Below are 19,848 nucleotides of genomic sequence, written 5' to 3' on the forward strand. Positions count from 1 at the left end.
CCCTAAACCTTCGATTAATCCAGCCAAACCCACAACCTCAGACACTGTGTTCCAGATCCTAACCCCTGGATTAATCTGGCCTATCCCACACTCTCAGGCACTGTGTTCCAGAGCCTAACCCCTGGATTAAGCCGGCCTAACCCACCTTCTCAGACACTGTGTTCCAGACCCTAACCCCTGGATTAATCTGGCCTATCCCACACTCTCAGGCACTGTGTTCCTGACCCTAACCCCTTGATTAATCCGGCCCATCCCACACTCTCAGACACTGTGTTCCAAACCCTAACCCCTGGATGAATCCGGCCTAACCCACATTCTCAGACACTATGTTCCAGACCCTAACCCCTGGATTACTCCAGCCTATCCCACACTCTCAGGCACTGTGTTCCCGACCCTAACACCTGGATTAATCCAGCCAATCCCACACACTCAGGCACTGTGTTCCAGACCCGAAGCCTTCGATTAATCCAGCCAAACCCACACCCTCAGACACTATTTTACAGACCCTTAATCCTGGATTATTTCAGCCTATCCCACACTCTCAGACACTGTGTTCCAGATTCTAACCCCTGGATTAATCCGACCTATCCAATTCTCTCAGGCACTGTGTTCCAGACCCTGAATCCTTGAATTAATCTGGTCTATCCCACGCTCTCAGGCACTTTGTTCCACACCCTAACCCCGGATTAATCCAGCCACTCTGTTTCAGACCCTAAACCCTGCATTAATCTGGCCCATCCCACACTCTCAGAAACTGTATTACAGACTAAAACCCCTGGATTAATCCGCCCTATTCCATACTCTCAGACACTGTGTTCCAGACACTAACCCCTGGATTAACTGGGCCTACCCCACATTCTCAGGCACTGTATTCCAGACCCTAACACCTGGATCAATCCGGCCAATCCCACACTGTCAGGCAGTGTGTTCCTGACCCTAAACCTTCGATTAATCCAGCCAAACCCACAACCTCAGACACTGTGTTCCAGATCCTAACCCCTGGATTAATCTGGCCTATCCCACACTCTCAGGCACTGTGTTCCAGAGCCTAACCCCTGGATTAAGCCGGCCTAACCCACCTTCTCAGACACTGTGTTCCTGACCCTAACCCCTTGATTAATCCGGCCCATCCCACACTCTCAGACACTGTGTTCCAAACCCTAACCCCTGGATGAATCCGGCCTAACCCACATTCTCAGACACTATGTTCCAGACCCTAACCCCTGGATTACTCCAGCCTATCCCACACTCTCAGGCACTGTGTTCCCGACCCTAACACCTGGATTAATCCAGCCAATCCCACACACCCAGGCACTGTGTTCCAGACCCGAAGCCTTCGATTAATCCAGCCAAACCCACACCCTCAGACACTATTTTACAGACCCTTAATCCTGGATTATTTCAGCCTATCCCACACTCTCAGACACTGTGTTCCAGATTCTAACCCCTGGATTAATCCGACCTATCCAATTCTCTCAGGCACTGTGTTCCAGACCCTGAATCCTTGAATTAATCTGGTCTATCCCACGCTCTCAGGCACTTTGTTCCACACCCTAACCCCGGATTAATCCAGCCACTCTGTTTCAGACCCTAAACCCTGCATTAATCTGGCCCATCCCACACTCTCAGAAACTGTATTACAGACTAAAACCCCTGGATTAATCCGCCCTATTCCATACTCTCAGACACTGTGTTCCAGACACTAACCCCTGGATTAACTGGGCCTACCCCACATTCTCAGGCACTGTATTCCAGACCCTAACACCTGGATCAATCCGGCCAATCCCACACTGTCAGGCAGTGTGTTCCTGACCCTAAACCTTCGATTAATCCAGCCAAACCCACAACCTCAGACACTGTGTTCCAGATCCTAATCCCTGGATTAATCTGGCCTATCCCACACTCTCAGGCACTTTGTTCCACACTCTAACCCCTGGATTAATCCAGCTTCCCCCACACTCTCAGACACTCTGTTCCAAAACGTAACCCGTGGATTAATCTGGCCTATCCCACATTCTCAGGCACTGTGTTCCAGACCCTAACCCCTGGATTAATCCGGCCAATCCCACACCCTCAGACACTGTTTTACAGACCCTATACCCTGGATTAATTCAGCCTATCCCACACACTGTGACACTGTGTTCCAGACACTAACCCCTGTATTAAACCGACCACCACCATTCTCTCAGACACTGTGTTCCCGACAATAAACCCTGGATTGACCCGGCCTATCATACACTCTCAGACACTGTGTTCCAGACCCAAACCCCTGGATTAATCCAGCCTATCCCACAGTCTCAGGCACTGTGTTCCAGACCCTAACCTCTGGATTAATCCGGCCTATCCCACACTCTCAGTCAATGTGTTCCAGACCCTAACCCCTGGATTAATCCGGCCTATCCCACACTCTCAGGCACTGTGTTCCAGACCCAAACCCCTGTATTAATCCAGCCTACCCCACACTCTCAGGCAATGTGTTCCAGACCCTAACCGCTGGATTAATCTGGCCTATCCCTGACTCTCGGGCCCTCTCTTTCAGACCCTAAACCCTGAATTAATCTGGCCTATCCTACAGTCTCATACTATATTCCAGACCAAAACCCCTGATAAATCCGCCCTATCCCGCACTGTCAGGCACTGCGTTCCAGACTCTAACCCCTGGATTGACCCGACCTATCCCACATTCTCAGACACTGTGTTCTAATCCCGAACCCCTGGATTAATCCGGCATCCCCACACTCTCAAATCCTGTGTTCCAGACACTAACTCCAGCATTAAACCGACCATCACCACACTCTCAGGCACTGTGTTCCAGGCATAATCCCTGGATGAATCCGGCCTATCCCACACTCTCAGGCACTGTTTTCCAGACCCTAACCCCTGGATTACTCCGGCCTATCCCAATCTCTAAGGCACTGTGTTCCAAACCCTAACACCTGAATTAATTTGGCATCCCGCACACTCTCAGGCACTGTGTTCCAGAGCATAACCCCTGGATTAATCCACCTAACCCACATTCTTTGACACTGTGTTCCAGACCCTAACACCTGGATTAATCCACCCTATCCCGCTCGATCAGGCACTGTGTTCCAGACACTAACCCCTGGATTGACCCGGCCTATCATACACTCTCAGGCACTGCATTCCAGACACTAACCCCTGGATTGACCGGCCTATCCTACACTCTCAGGCACTGCATTCCAGATACTAACCCCTGTATTGACCGGCCTATCCCACAGTCTCAGACACTGTGTTCCACACCTTAACCCCTGGATTATTCCGGCGTATCCCACGCACTCAGGCACTGTGTTCCAGACCCTAACCTCTGGATTAATCCGTCCTATCCCACACAATCAGGCACTCTGTTCCAGACCCTAACCCCCAAATTAATCCAGCCTATCCCACACTCTCAGGCGTTGTGTTCCAGACCCTAACCCCTGGATTAATCCGGCCAAACCCACTCCCTCAGACACTGTTTCACAGACCCTTAACCCTGGATTAATTCAGCCTATCCCACATTCTCAGACACTGTGTTTCAGATTCTAACCCCTGGATTAATCCGGCCTATCCCACTCTCTCAGGCACGGTGTTCCAGACCCTAAATCCTTGAATTAATCTGGTCTATCCCACGCTCTCAGGCACTTTGTTCCACACCCTAACCCCTGGATTAATCCAGCCTCCCCCTCATTCACCAGCACTGTGTTCCAGAACATAATCCATGGATTAATCCGGCCTAACCCACATTCTCAGACACTGTGTTCCAGACCCTAACACCTGGATTAATCTAGCCTGTCCCTGACTCTCAGGCACTCTCTTTCAGACCCTAAACCCTGCATTAATCTGGCCCATCCCACACTCTCAGAAACTGTATTCCAGACCAAAACCCCTGGATTAATCTGGCCTATCCCACACTCTCAGGCACTGTGTTCCAGACACTAACCCCTGGATTAACTGGGCCTATTCCACACTCTCAGGCACTGTATTCCAGACCCTAACCCCTGGAGTAATCCGGCCAAACCCACACTATCAGGCACTGTGTTCCAGACCCTAAACCATCCATTAATCCAGCCAAACCCACACACTCAGACACTGTGTTCCAGACACTAACCCCTGGATTAATCCGGCCTATCCCACTCTCTCAGGCACTGTTTTCCAGGCCATAACCTCTGGATTAATCTGGCCTACCCCTGACTCTCAGGCACTCTCCTTCAAACCCTAAACCCTGCATTAATCTGGCCCATCCCACACTCTCAGAAACTGTATTCCAGACCAAAACCCCTGGATTAATCCAGCCTATCCCACACTCTCAGGCACTGTGTTTCAGAGCCTAACCCATGGATTAATCCGGCCTATCCCACTCTCTCAGGCACTGTGTTCCAGGCCATAACCCTTGGATTAATCTGGCCTATCCCTGACTCTCAGCCACTCTGTTTCAGACCCTAAACCCTGCATTAATCTGGCCCATCCCATACTCTCAGAAGCTGTATTACAGACTAAAACCCCTGGATTAATCCACCATATCCCACACTCTCAGGCACTGTGTCCCAGACACTAACCCCTGGATTGACCGGCCTATTCCACACTCTCAGACACTGTGTTCCAGACCCTAACACCTGGATTAATCCGGCGTATCGCACACTTTCAGGCACTGTGTTCCATACCCTAACAGTGGATTAATCCGGCCTATCCCACACTCTCAGGCACTTTGTTCTACACCCTAACCCCTGGATTAATCTGGCCTCCCCCACACTCTCAGGCACTGTGTTCCACAGCCTAACCCCTGGATTAAGCCGGCGTAACCCACATTCTCAGACACTGTGTTCCAGACCTTAACCCCTGGATTAATCCGGCCTATCCCACATTCTCAGGCACTGTGTTCCAGACCCTAACCCCTGGATTAATCCGGCCTATCCCACACTCTCAGACACTGTGTTCCAGACCCTAACCCCTGGATTAATCCTACCTCCCCACACTCTCAGGCACTGTGTTCCAGACACTAAACCCAGCATTAAACCAACCACCACCATACTCTCTGGCACTGTGTTCCAGACATAATCCCTGGATGAATCTGCCCTATCCCACACTCTCAGGCACTGTTTTCCTGACCCTAACCCCTGGATTAATCCGGCCTATCCAAATCTCTCAGGCACTGTGTTCCAGAGCCTAACCCCTGAATTAATTCGGCCTCCCGCACACTCTCAGGCACTGTGTTCCAGAGCCTAACCCCTGGGTTAATCTGGCCTAACCCACATTCTCAGACACTGTGTTCCAGACCCTAACCCCTAGATAAATCCGGCCTATCCCACTCTCTCAGGCACTGTATTCCAGACCCTAACCCCTGAATTAAAACAGCCTAACCCATACTCTCAGGCACTGTGTTCCAGAATCTAACCCCTGGATTAATCCAGTCTATCCCACACTCTCAGGCACTGTGTTCCAGAGCCTAACCCCTGGATTAATCCGGCCTATCCCACACTCTCAGACACTGTGTTCCAGACCCTAACCCCTGGATTAATCCTGCCTCCCCACACTCTCAGACACTGTGTTCCAGACCCTAACCCCTTGATTAATTCTGCCTCCCCACACTCTCAGGCACTGTGTTCCATACACTAACCCCTGGATTAATCTGGCCTAACCCACATTCTCAGACACTGTGTTCCAGACCCTAACCCCTAGATAAATCCGGCCTATCCCACTCTCTCAGGCACTGTATTCCAGACCCTAACCCCTGAATTAAAACGGCCTAACCCATACTCTCAGGCACTGTGTTCCAGAATCTAACCCCTGGATTAATCCAGCCTATCCCACACTCCTAGGCACTGTGTTCCAGACTCTAACCGCTGGATTAATCCGACCTATCCCAAATTCTCAGGAACTGTGTTACAGATCCTAAACCCCGGATTATTCCCACCTCTCCCACATCTCTCAGGCACTGTGTTCCAGACCCTAACCCCTGGATTACGCCGGCCTAATTTACATTCTCAGACACTGTGTTCCAGACCCTAACCCCTGGATTAATCCGGTCTATCCCACACTCTCAGGCACTGTGTTCCAGACCCTAACCCCTGGACTAATCCAGCCTCACCCACACTCTCAGGCACTGTGTTCCAGACTCTAACCCCTGGATTAATCCAGCCAATCCCACACTCTCGGATAATGTATTCCAGACCCCCAACCCTGGATTGACCTGGCCTATCCCACTCCCTCAGGCATGTATTCCAGACCCTAACTCCTGGATTAAAACGGCCTATCCCACACTCTCAGGCACTGTTCCTGACCATAACCACTGGATTGACCTGGCCTCCCGCACACTCTCAGGCACTGTTTTCCAGACCCTAACCCCTGGATTAATCTGGCCTAACCCACATTCTCAGACACTGTGTTCCAGAGCCTAACCCCTGGATTGATCCGGCCTATCCCATACTCTTAGACACTCTATTCCAGACCCTAACACCTGGATTGACCTGGCCTACCCCACACTCTCAGGCACTGTGTTCCAGAACCTAACCCCTGGACTAATCCAGCCTATCCCACTCTCTCAGACAATGTATTCCAGACCCTCAACCCTGGATTGACCTGGCCTATCCCACTCTCTCAGGCTCGTATTCCAGACCCTAACTCCTGGATTAAAACAGCCTATCCCACACTCTCAGGCACTGTTCCTGACCATAACCACTGGATTGACTCGGCCTTCCCACACTCTCAGACACTGTGTTCCAGACTAACACCTGGATTGACCTGGCCTACCCCACACTCTCAGACACTGTGTTCCAGACCCTAACCTATGGTTTAATCAGGCCTATCCCACACTGTCAGGCACTCTGTTCGAGACCCTAACCCCTGGATTAATCCAGCCTATCCCACTCTCTCAGACAATGTATTCCAGACCCTCAACCCTGGATTGACCTGGCCTCTCCCACTCCGTCAGGCACTGTGTTCCAGACCCTAACCCTTGGATTAAAACGGCCTATCCCAAATTCTCAGGAACTGTGTTCATTAGCGTTCATTAGCAGAGGGATTGAATTCAAGAGTCGTGAAGTGATGTTGCAACTGTGCAGGACTTTGGTTTGGCCACATTTGGAGTACTGTGTGCAGTTCTGGTCGCCTCACTTTAGGAAAGATGTGGAAGCTTTGGAGAGGGTGCAGAGAAGATTTACCAGGATGTTGCCTGGAATGGAGAATAGGTCGTACGAGGATAGGTTGAGAGTGCTAGGCCTTTTCTCGTTGGAACGGCGAAGGATGAGGGGTGACTTGATAGAGGTTTATAAGATGATCAGAGGAATAGATAGAGGAGACAGTCAGAAACTTTTTCCCCGGGTACAACAGAGTGTTACAAGGGGACATAAATTTAAGGTGAAGGGTGGAAGGTGTAGGGGAGATGTCAGAGAGTGGTGGGGGCATGGAATGCGCTGCCTGTGGGAGTGGTAGAGTCAGAATCATTAGTGACCTTTAAGCAGCAATTGGATGGGTGCTTAAGCTAGGACAAATGTTCGGCACAACATCGTGGGCCGAAGGGCCTGTTCTGTGCTGTATTGTTCTATGTTCTATGTAGACCCTAAGCCCTGGATTGACTCGGTCTCCCGAACACTCTCAGACACTGTGTTACAGATCCTAATCCCCGGATTATTCCCACCTCTCCCACACTCTCAGGCACTGTTTTCCAGACCCTCACCCCTGGATTTATCCGGCCAATCCCACACTCTCAGGCACTGTTTTCCTGACCCTATCCTCTGGATTAATCTGGTCTATTCCACACTCTCAGACACTGTGTTCCAGACCCTAACCCCTGGATTAATCCGGCCTATCCCATACTCTCAGACACTGTGTTCCAGACCCCAACCTCTGGATGAATCCGGCCTAACCCATATTTTTAGACACTGTGTTCCAGACACTAACCCCAGCATTAAACCGACCACCACCATACTCTCAGGCACTGTTTTCCAGACCCTAACCCATGGATTAATCTGGCCTATCCCAATCTCTCAGGCACTGTGTTCCAGACCCTAACCCCTGAATTAATTCGGCCTCCCGCATACTCTCAGGCACTGTGTTCCAGACCCTAACCCCTAGATTAATCCGGCCTCCCCACACTCTCAGGCACTGTTTTCCAGACACTAACTCCGGATTAATCCAGCCTATCCCACTCTCTCAGACAATGTATTCCAGACCCTCAACCCTGGATTGACCTGGCCTATCCCACTCTCTCAGGCACTGTGTTCCAGACCCTAACCCCTGGATTAATCCAGTCTATCCCACACTCCTAGGCACTGTGTTCCATGCACTAACCCCTGGATTGATCCGGCCTATCCCATACTCTCAGACACTGTATTCGAGAACCTAACACCTGGATTGACCTGGCCTATCCCACTCTCTCAGGCTCGTATTCCAGACCCTAACTCCTGGATTAAAACAGCCTATCCCACACTCTCAGGCACTGTTCCTGACCATAACCACTGGATTGACTCGGACTACCCACACTCTCAGACACTGTGTTCCAGACCCTAACACCTGGATTGACCTGGCCTACCCCACACTCTCAGACACTGTGTTCCAGACCCGAACCTATGGTTTAATCAGGCCTATCCCACACTCTCAGGCACTCTGTTCGAGACCCTAACTCCTGGATTAATCCAGCCTATCCCACTCTCTCATGCACTGTATTCCAGACCCTAACCCCCTGGATTAAAACGGCCTCTCCCACACTCTCAGACACTGTTCCAGACCATAACCACTGGATTGACTCGGCCTACCCCACACTCTCAGACACTGTGTTCCAGACCCTAACACCTGGATTGACCTGGCCTACCCCACACTCTCAGGCACTGTGTTCCAGACCCTAACCTATGGATTAATCCGGCCGATCCCACGCTCTCAGGCACTGTGTTCCAGACCCTATCCTCTGGATTAAACCGGCCTATCCCACACTCTCAGGCACTGTGTTCCAGACCCTAACCCCTGGATGTTTCCAGCCTATCCCACACTCTGAGACATTGAGTCCCAGACCCTAACCCCTGGATTAACCCGGCCTACCCCACACTCTCAGGCACGGTGTTCCAGGCCCTAACCCCTGGATTTTTCCAGCCTATCCCACACTCTGAGACATTGTGTCCCAGACCCTAACCCCTGGATTAACCCGGCCTACCCCACACTCTCAGGCACTGTGTTCCACGCCCTAACCACTGGATTAATTCAGCCTATCCCATACTCTCAGGTACTGTGTTACTAAACCATAACCCCTGGATTACCCCGGCCTATCGCATACGCACAGACTCTGTATTCCAGAAGCTAACACCTGGATTGACCCGGCCTATTCCACATTCTCCGACACTTTGTTCCAGACCCAAACTACTGGTTTAATCCGGCCTTCCCCGTACTCTCGGAGACTGTGTTCCAGACCCTAACCCCTGTATTCATCCGGCCTTTACTACACTCTCAGGCACTGTGTTCCAGACCCTAACCCCTGAATTAATCCGGCCTATCCCACTCTCTCAGGCACTGTGTTCCAGACCTGGACTTTCAGAAAGCTTTTGATAAAGTCCCAAATAGGAGTTTAGTGAGCAAAATTATGGTGCATTCTATTGGGGAAAAGTACTAAATTGGATTGAAAGTTGGTTGACTGACAGGAAACAATGAGTAGTGATAAACGGCTCCATTTTGGAATGGCAGGCAGTGACCAGTGGGGTACCGCAGAGATCCGTGCTGGGACTGCAGCTTTTTACAATATACGTTAATGATAGAGAAGATGGTATTAGTAATAACATTAGCAAATTTGCTGATGATACTAAGCTGGGGGCAGGGTGAAATGTGAGGAGGATGTTAGGAGATTACAGGGTGACCTGGCCAGGTTAGGTGAGTGGTCAGATGCATGGTAGATGCAGTTTAATGTGGATAAATGTATGGTTATAACTTTGGTGGCAAGAACAGGAAGGCAGATTACTACCTCAATGGAATCAATTTAGGTAAAGGAGCAGTACAGAGAGATCTGGGTGTTCTTGTACACCAGTCAATGAAGGTAAGCATGCAGGTACACCAGGTAGTGAAGAAGGCTAATAGCATGCTGGCATTCATAACAAGAGGGATTGAGTATAGAAGCAAAGAGGTGCTTCTGCAGCTGTACAGGGCCCTGGTGAGACCACACCTGAAGTACTGTGTGCAGTTCTGGTCTCCAAATTTGAGGAAAGACATTCTGGCTATTGAGGGAGTGCAACGTAGGTTCACGAGGTCAATTCCTGGAATGGCGGGATTACCTTACGCTGAAAGACTGGAGCGACTGGGCTTTGTATACCCTTGAGTTTAGAAGACTGAGAGGGGATCCGATTGAGACATATAAGATTATTAAAGGATTGGACACTCTGGCAGCAGGAAACATATTCCCGCTGATGGGTGAGTGCCGAACCAGAGGACACAGCTTAAAAATACGGGGTAGACCATTTAGGACAGAGATGAGGAGGAACCTCTTCACCCAGAGAGTGGTGACTGTGTGGAATGCTCTGCCCCAGAGGGCAGTGGATCCCCAGTCTCTGGATTCATTTAAGAAAGAGTTGGATAGAGCTCTCAAGGATAGTGGAATCAAGGGTTATGGAGATAAGGCAGGAACAGGATACTGATTAGGAATGATCAGCTATGATCATATTGAATGGCGGTGCAGGCTCGAAGGGCAGAATGGCCTACTCCTGCACCTATTGTCTATTGTCTATTGTCTTATCAAAGGCTTTACTGAAGTCCATGTACACCACGTCAACTGCCCGACCCTCATCTACATGCTTGGACACCTTCTCAAAAAACTCACTGAGGTTGGTGAGACACGACCTGCCCTTGACGAAACCATGTTGACTCCCTGAAATCAAATTGTTGCTTGCTGGATGATTATAAATCTTATCTCTTATAATCCTTTCCAAAGCCTTACCTACAACCGAAGTAAGGCTCACTGGTCTATAATTACCTGGATCATCTCTGCTGCCCTTCTTGAATAAGGGCCCAACATTTACAATCCTCCAGTCCCCTGGTACTGAACCTTTAGATACTGACGACTCAAATCTCCCCTTCCCCAGAATGAGCCCCAATTATCCAAGTACCTGAAACCCTCCCTCCTGCACCATCCTTGCAGCCACGTGTTCAGCTGATATCTCTCCCTATTCCTTGCCTCGATATCACGTGGCACGGGGAACAAACCAGAGATAACAACTCTGTTTGTTCTAGCTCTCAGCTTCCACCCTAGCTCCCAAAATCCTGCCTTACATCCCTATCCCTCTTTCTATCTATGTCGTTGGTACCTACATGGACCACGACTTGAGGCTGGTCACCGTCTCCCTTCAGGACCCCAGAGATACGATCCAAGACATCACAGACCCTGGCACTGGGGGGCAACACACCAACCGCGAGTCTCTTTCGTTTCCAACAAACCTTCTATCTCAGCCTCTAACTATTGAGTCCCCAATGACTAACACTCTCCTCCTTTCCCTCCTTCCCTTCTGTGCAACAGGGACAGGCTCTGTGCCAGAGACCTGGGCCCCACTGCATACCCCTCAACAGTATCCAAACCGGTATACATGTTTTTCAGGGGAACGACCACAGGGGATCCCTCCACTGACTGTTTTTTCCCCTTCAAACAGTCACCCAGCTCTCTCCATGCCTAAGAGTAACACTTCCCTGCAACTCTAACCTATCCCATCCTCTGCCTCCCGAGTGATCCGACGTTCATCCAGCTCCCGCTCCAGTTACCTAACACGGTCTTGGAGGAGCGAGAGCTGAGTGCACTTCCTGCAGATGTACTTAGGATGGGACACTAATGGCATCCCTCACCTCAAACATCATGCAGGAGGAACATTGCTCTCCCTGCACTGCCATCCCTGCTTGTCCCCTTATCAGAAAGTCAAAAAGAAGAGACACTTAGCTGATGTGTCCCTGGTCTCTAAGGTTAGAGGAGGTGGTTGGGTGGGAGGCCCTACAATGGTAGGGTCTCAGGTTTTGAAAACACTGACTGATCTTTCTGGATGGAACAAGTCCCTCCTTTCCCAGAAACCTCTGCTCTCTGATTTCAAATGTGAAAGCTCAACGTAGTGACTGACCACTCCCGACAGGCCCCTAGTGCAAGCTCCCGCCCTTCACACTGCTGCTGCGGCTGCAAAACAGAAATGGAGGACTCCCACACTCAAGGTAAGTCTTTAAGGGTATATATGAGGGCATCAGGGTGATAGTGACGCAGTAAGTGTGATAGCATCAGGCTGATAGTGACACAGTAAGTGTGAGATGGTCAGGCTGATAGTGACACAGTAAGTGTGAGGCTGTCAGGCTGATAGTGACACAGTAAGTGTGAGAGCATCAGCCTGATAGTGACAAAGTAAGTGTGAGGCAGTCTGTCTGATGGTGACGCAGTAAGTGTGAGATGGTCAGCCTGATAGTGACACAGTAAGTGTGAGGCTGCCAGGCTGAGAGTGACGGAATAAGTGTGAGGGCAGCGGGCTGATAGTGAGGAAGAAGGTGTGACGGGGTCAGGCTGATAGTTATGCCATAAGTGTGAGGGGGTCAGGGTGATAGTGATGTAATGAGTGTGAGGGGGTCAGGGTGATAGTGATGTAATGAGTGTGAGGGGATCAGGGAGCTAGTGACCCGATTAGTGTGTGGGGTGGTGTGGGGGTGTCAGGCTGATAGTGACACAGTAATTGTGATGCAGTAAGTTTGAGGCGGTCAGGGTGATAGTGATGTAATGAGTGTGAGGCGGTCAGGGTGATAGTGATGTAATGAGTGTGAGGGGGTCAGGGTGATAGTGATGTAATGAGTGTGAGGGGGTCAGGGTGCTAGTGATGTAATGAGTGTGAGGGGGTCAGGGTGATAGTGATGTAATGAGTGTGAGGGGATCAGGGTGCTAGTGATGTAATGAGTGTGAGGGGGTCAGGGTGATAGTGATGTAATGAGTGTGAGGGGGTCAGGGTGCTAGTGACCCGATTAGTGTGTGGGGGGGTGGGGGGGTGTCAGGCTGATAGTGACACAGTAATTGTGATGCAGTAAGTTTGAGGCGGTCAGGGTGATAGTAACATAGTACGTGTGAGGTAGTAAGTCCGATAATAACGCAATAAGTGTGAGGGGGGTCAAGCTGATAGTGACTCAGTAAGTGTGAGCAGTCTCGCAGATATTGATGCAGCAAGTGAGAGATGGTCAGTCTGATAGTGACACAGTAAGTGTGATGGTATCAGGGAGATACTGACGCAGTGAGTGTAAGGGATCAGTCTGATAGTGACGCAGTAAGTGTGATGGTATCAGGGAGATACTGACGCAGTGAGTGTAAGGGGTCAGGGTGATAGTGACATAGTAAGTGTGATGGTATCAGGGAGATACTGACGCAGTGAGTGTAAGGGGTCAGGGTGATAGTGACACAGTAAGTGTGATGGTATCAGGGAGATACTGACGCAGTGAGTGTAAGGGGTCAGTCTGATAGTGACGCAGTAAGTGTGATGGTATCAGGGAGATACTGACGCAGTGAGTGTAAGGGGTCAGGGTGATAGTGACACAGTAAGTGTGATGGTATCAGGGAGATACTGACGCAGTGAGTGTAAGGGGTCAGGGTGATAGTGACGCAGTAAGTGTGAGAGCATCAGGCTGATAGTGACACAGTAAGTGTGAGATGGTCAGGCTGATAGTGACACAGTAATTGTGAGAGCATCAGCCTGATAGTGACACAGTAAGTGTGAGGCAGTCTGTCTGATGGTGACGCAGTAAGTGTGAGATGGTCAGCCTGATAGTGACACAGTAAGTGTGAGGCTGCCAGGCTGAGAGTGACGGAATAAGTGTGAGGGCAGCGGGCTGATAGTGAGGAAGAAGGTGTGACGGGGTCAGGCTGATAGTTATGCCATAAGTGTGAGGGGGTCAGGGTGATAGTGATGTAATGAGTGTGAGGGGGTCAGGGTGATAGTGATGTAATGAGTGTGAGGGGATCAGGGAGCTAGTGACCCGATTAGTGTGTGGGGGGGTGGGGGGGTGTCAGGCTGATAGTGACACAGTAATTGTGATGCAGTAAGTTTGAGGCGGTCAGGGTGATAGTGATGTAATGAGTGTGAGGCGGTCAGGGTGATAGTGATGTAATGAGTGTGAGGGGGTCAGGGTGCTAGTGATGTAATGAGTGTGAGGGGGTCAGGGTGATAGTGATGTAATGAGTGTGAGGGGATCAGGGTGCTAGTGATGTAATGAGTGTGAGGGGGTCAGGGTGATAGTGATGTAATGAGTGTGAGGGGGTCAGGGTGCTAGTGACCCGATTAGTGTGTGGGGGGGTGGGGGGGTGTCAGGCTGATAGTGACACAGTAATTGTGATGCAGTAAGTTTGAGGCGGTCAGGGTGATAGTAACATAGTACGTGTGAGGTAGTAAGTCCGATAATAACGCAATAAGTGTGAGGGGGGTCAAGCTGATAGTGACTCAGTAAGTGTGAGCAGTCTCGCAGATATTGATGCAGCAAGTGAGAGATGGTCAGTCTGATAGTGACACAGTAAGTGTGATGGTATCAGGGAGATACTGACGCAGTGAGTGTAAGGGGTCAGTCTGATAGTGACGCAGTAAGTGTGATGGTATCAGGGAGATACTGACGCAGTGAGTGTAAGGGGTCAGGGTGATAGTGACACAGTAAGTGTGATGGTATCAGGGAGATACTGACGCAGTGAGTGTAAGGGGTCAGGGTGATAGTGACACAGTAAGTGTGATGGTATCAGGGAGATACTGACGCAGTGAGTGTAAGGGGTCAGTCTGATAGTGACGCAGTAAGTGTGATGGTATCAGGGAGATACTGACGCAGTGAGTGTAAGGGGTCAGGGTGATAGTGACACAGTAAGTGTGATGGTATCAGGGAGATACTGACGCAGTGAGTGTAAGGGGTCAGGGTGATAGTGACGCAGTAAGAGTGAGAGCATCAGGCTGACAGTGACACAGTAAGTGTGAGATGGTCAGGCTGATAGTGACACAGTAAGTGTGAGGCTGTCAGGCTGATAGTGACACAGTAAGTGTGAGAGCATCAGCCTGATAGTGACACAGTAAGTGTGAGGCAGTCTGTCTGATGGTGACGCAGTAAGTGTGAGATGGTCAGCCTGATAGTGACACAGTAAGTGTGAGGCTGCCAGGCTGAGAGTGACGGAATAAGTGTGAGGGCAGCGGGCTGATAGTGAGGAAGAAGGTGTGACGGGGTCAGGCTGATAGTTATGCCATGAGTGTGAGGGGGTCAGGGTGATAGTGATGTAATGAGTGTGAGGGGGTCAGGGTGATATTGATGTAATGAGTGTGAGGGGATCAGGGAGCTAGTGACCCGATTAGTGTGTGGGGGGGTGGGGGGGTGTCAGGCTGATAGTGACACAGTAATTGTGATGCAGTAAGTTTGAGGCGGTCAGGGTGATAGTGATGTAATGAGTGTGAGGCGGTCAGGGTGATAGTGATGTAATGAGTGTGAGGGGGTCAGGGTGATAGTGATGTAATGAGTGTGAGGGGGTCAGGGTGCTAGTGATGTAATGAGTGTGAGGGGGTCAGGGTGATAGTGATGTAATGAGTGTGAGAGGATCAGGGTGCTAGTGATGTAATGAGTGTGAGGGGGTCAGGGTGATAGTGATGTAATGAGTGTGAGGGGGTCAGGGTGCTAGAAACCCGATTAGTGTGTGGGGGGGGTGGGGGGGTGTCAGGCTGATAGTGACACAGTAATTGTGATGCAGTAAGTTTGAGGCGGTCAGGGTGATAGTAACATAGTACGTGTGAGGTAGTAAGTCTGATAATAACGCAATAAGTGTGAGGGGGGTCAAGCTGATAGTGACTCAGTAAGTGTGAGCAGTCTCGCAGATATTGATGCAGCAAGTGAGAGATGGTCAGTCTGATAGTGACACAGTAAGTGTGATGGTATCAGGGAGATACTGACGCAGTGAGTGTAAGGGGTCAGTCTGATAGTGACGCAGTAAGTGTGATGGTATCAGGGAGATACTGACGCAGTGAGTGTAAGGGGTCAGGGTGATAGTGACACAGTAAGTGTGATGGTATCAGGGAGATACTGACGCAGTGAGTGTAATGGGTCAGGGTGATAGTGACACAGTAAGTGTGATGGTATCAGGGAGATACTGACGCAGTGAGTGTAAGGGGTCAGTCTGATAGTGACGCAGTAAGTGTGATGGTATCAGGGAGATACTGACGCAGTGAGTGTAAGGGGTCAGGGTGATAGTGACACAGTAAGTGTGATGGTATCAGGGAGATACTGACGCAGTGAGTGTAAGGGGTCAGGGTGATAGTGACGCAGTAAGTGTGATGGTATCAGGGAGATACAGACGCAGTGAGTGTAAGGGGTCAGTCTGATAGTGACGCAGTAAGTGTGATGGTATCAGGGAGATACTGACGCAGTGAGTGTAAGGGGTCAGGGTGATAGTGACACAGTAAGTGTGATGGTATCAGGGAGATACTGACGCAGTGAGAGTAAGGGGTCAGGGTGATAGTGACGCAGTAAGTGTGATGGTATCAGGGAGATACTGACGCAGTGAGTGTAAGGAGTCAGGGTGATAGTGACACAGTAAGTGTGATGGTATCAGGGAGATACTGACGCAGTGAGTGTAAGGGGTCAGGGTGATAGTGACACAGTAAGTGTGATGGTATCAGGGAGATACTGACGCAGTGATTGTAAGGGGTCAGTCTGATAGTGACGCAGTAAGTGTGATGGTATCAGGGAGATACTGAAGCAGTGAGTGTAAGGGGTCAGGGTGATAGTGACACAGTAAGTGTGATGGTATCAGGGAGATACTGACGCAGTGAGTGTAAGGGGTCAGGGTGATAGTGACACAGTAAGTGTGATGGTATCAGGGAGATACTGACGCAGTGAGTGTAAGGGGTCAGTCTGATAGTGACGCAGTAAGTGTGATGGTATCAGGGAGATACTGACGCAGTGAGTGTAAGGGGTCAGGGTGATAGTGACACAGTAAGTGTGATGGTATCAGGGAGATACTGACGCAGTGATTGTAAGGGGTCAGTCTGATAGTGACGCAGTAAGTGTGATGGTATCAGGGAGATACTGAAGCAGTGAGTGTAAGGGGTCAGGGTGATAGTGACACAGTAAGTGTGATGGTATCAGGGAGATACTGACGCAGTGAGTGTAAGGGGTCAGGGTGATAGCGACGCAGTAAGTGTGATGGTATCAGGGAGATACTGACGCAGTGAGTGTAAGGGGTCAGGGTGATAGTGACGCAGTAAGTGTGATGGTATCAGGGAGATACTGACGCAGTGAGTGTAAGGGGTCAGGGTGATAGTGACACAGTAAGTGTGATGGTATCAGGGAGATAGTGACGCAGTGAGTGTAAGGGGTCAGGGTGATAGTGACACAGTAAGTGTGATGGTATCAGGGAGATACTGACGCAGTGAGTGTAAGGGGTCAGTCTGATAGTGACGCAGTAAGTGTGATGGTATCAGGGAGATACTGACGCAGTGAGTGTAAGGGGTCAGGGTGATAGTGACGCAGTAAGTGTGAGAGCATCAGGCTGATAGTGACACAGTAAGTGTGAGATGGTCAGGCTGATAGTGACACAGTAAGTGTGAGATGGTCAGGCTGATAGTGACACAGTAAGTGTGAGAGCATCAGCCTGATAGTGACACAGTAAGTGTGATGGTATCAGGGAGATACTGACGCATTGAGTGTAAGGGGTCAGGGTGATAGTGACACAGTAAGTGTGATGGTATCAGGGAGATACTGACACAGTGAGTGTAAGGGGTCAGGGTGATAGTGACGCAGTAAGTGTGATGGTATCAGGGAGATACTGACGCAGTGAGTGTAAGGGGTCAGGGTGATAGTGACGCAGTAAGTGTGATGGTATCAGGGAGATACTGACGCAGTGAGTGTAAGGGGTCAGGGTGATAGTGACACAGTAAGTGTGATGGTATCAGGGAGATACTGACGCAGTGAGTGTAATGGGTCAGGGTGATAGTGACACAGTAAGTGTGATGGTATCAGGGAGATACTGACGCAGTGAGTGTGATGGGATCTGGGTGATAGTGATGCAGTAAGTGTGATGGTATCAGGGAGATACTGACGCAGTGAGTGTAAGGGGTCAGGGTGATAGTGACACAGTAAGTGTGATGGTATCAGGGAGATACTGACGCAGTGAGTGTAAGGGGTCAGTCTGATAGTGACACAGTAAGTGTGATGGTATCAGGGAGATACTGACGCAGTGAGTGTAAGGGGTCAGTCTGATAGTGACGCAGTAAGTGTGATGGTATCAGGGAGATACTGACGCAGTGAGTGTAAGGGGTCAGGGTGATAGTGACACAGTAACTGTGATGGTATCAGGGAGATACTGACGCAGTGAGTGTAAGGGGTCAGGGTGATAGTGACGCAGTAAGTGTGATGGTATCAGGGAGATACTGACGCAGTGAGTGTAAGGGGTCAGGGTGATAGTGACACAGTAAGTGTGATGGTATCAGGGTGATAGTGACGCAGTGAGTGTAAGGGGTCAGGGTGATAGTGACGCAGTAAGTGTGATGGTATCAGGGAGATACTGACGCAGTGAGTGTAAGGGGTCAGGGTGATAGTGACACAGTAAGTGTGATGGTATCAGGGAGATACTGACGCAGTGAGTGTAAGGGGTCAGTCTGATAGTGACGCAGTAAGTGTGATGGTATCAGGGAGAAACTGACGCAGTGAGTGTAAGGGGCCAGTCTGATAGTGACACAGTTTGTGTGATGGTATCAGGGAGATACTGACGCTGTGAGTGTAAGGGGTCAGTCTGATAGTGACGCAGTAAGTGTGATGGTATCAGGGAGGTACTGACGCAGTGAGTGTAAGGAGTCAGGGTGATAGTGACACAGTAAGTGTGACGGTATCAGGGAGATACTGACGCAGTGAGTGTAAGGGGTCAGGGTGATAGTGACGCAGTAAGTGTGATGGTATCAGGGAGATACTGACGCAGTGAGTGTAAGGGGTCAGGGTAATAGTGACACAGTAAGTGTGATGGTATCAGGGAGATAGTGACGCAGTGAGTGTAAGGGGTCAGGGTGATAGTGGCACAGTAAGTGTGACGGTATCAGGGAGATACTGACGCAGTGAGTGTAAGGGGCAGGGTGATAGTGACACAGTAAGTGTGACGGTACCAGGGAGATACTGACGCAGTGAGTGTAAGGGGTCAGGGTGAATGTGACACAGTAAGTGTGATGGTATCAGGGAGATACTGACGCAGTGAGTGTAAGGGGTCAGGGTGATAGTGACGCAGTAAGTGTGATGGTATCAGGGAGATACTGACGCAGTGAGTGTAAGGTGTCAGGGTGATAGTGACGCAGTAAGTGTGACGGTATCATGGAGATACTGACGCAGTGAGTGTAAGGGGTCAGGGTGATAGTGACTCAGTAAGTGTGACGGTATCAGGGAGATACTGACGCAGTGAGTGTAAGGGGTCAGGGTGATGGTGACACAGTAAGTGTGACGGTACCAGGGAGATACTGACGCAGTGAGTGTAAGGGGTCAGGGTGATAGTGATGCAGTAAGTGTGATGGTATCAGGGAGATACTGACGCAGTGAGTGTAAGGGGTCAGGGTGATAGTGACGCAGGAAGTGTGATGGTATCAGGGAGATACTGACGCAGTGAGTGTAAGGGGTCAGGGTGATAGTGACACAGTAAGTGTGATGGTATCAGGGTGATAGTGACACATTAAGTGTGAGGGTGTCAGGGAGATAGTGACTCAATAAGTGTGAGGGGATCAGGGTGTTAGTGACGCAGTAAGTGTGACGGGATCAGGGAGATAGTGACGCAGTAAGTGTGAGGGTGTCAGGGAGATAGTGACTCAATAAGTGTGAGGGGATCAGGGTGTTAGTGACGCAGTAAGTGTGAGGGGATCAGGATGATAGTGACGCAGTAAG

The sequence above is a fragment of the Chiloscyllium plagiosum genome, unplaced genomic scaffold (genome assembly GCF_037043375.1).
Source record: "Chiloscyllium plagiosum isolate Xiang-an unplaced genomic scaffold, Cpla_swu_hap1 HiC_scaffold_42, whole genome shotgun sequence".
Taxonomy (NCBI): domain Eukaryota; kingdom Metazoa; phylum Chordata; class Chondrichthyes; order Orectolobiformes; family Hemiscylliidae; genus Chiloscyllium; species Chiloscyllium plagiosum.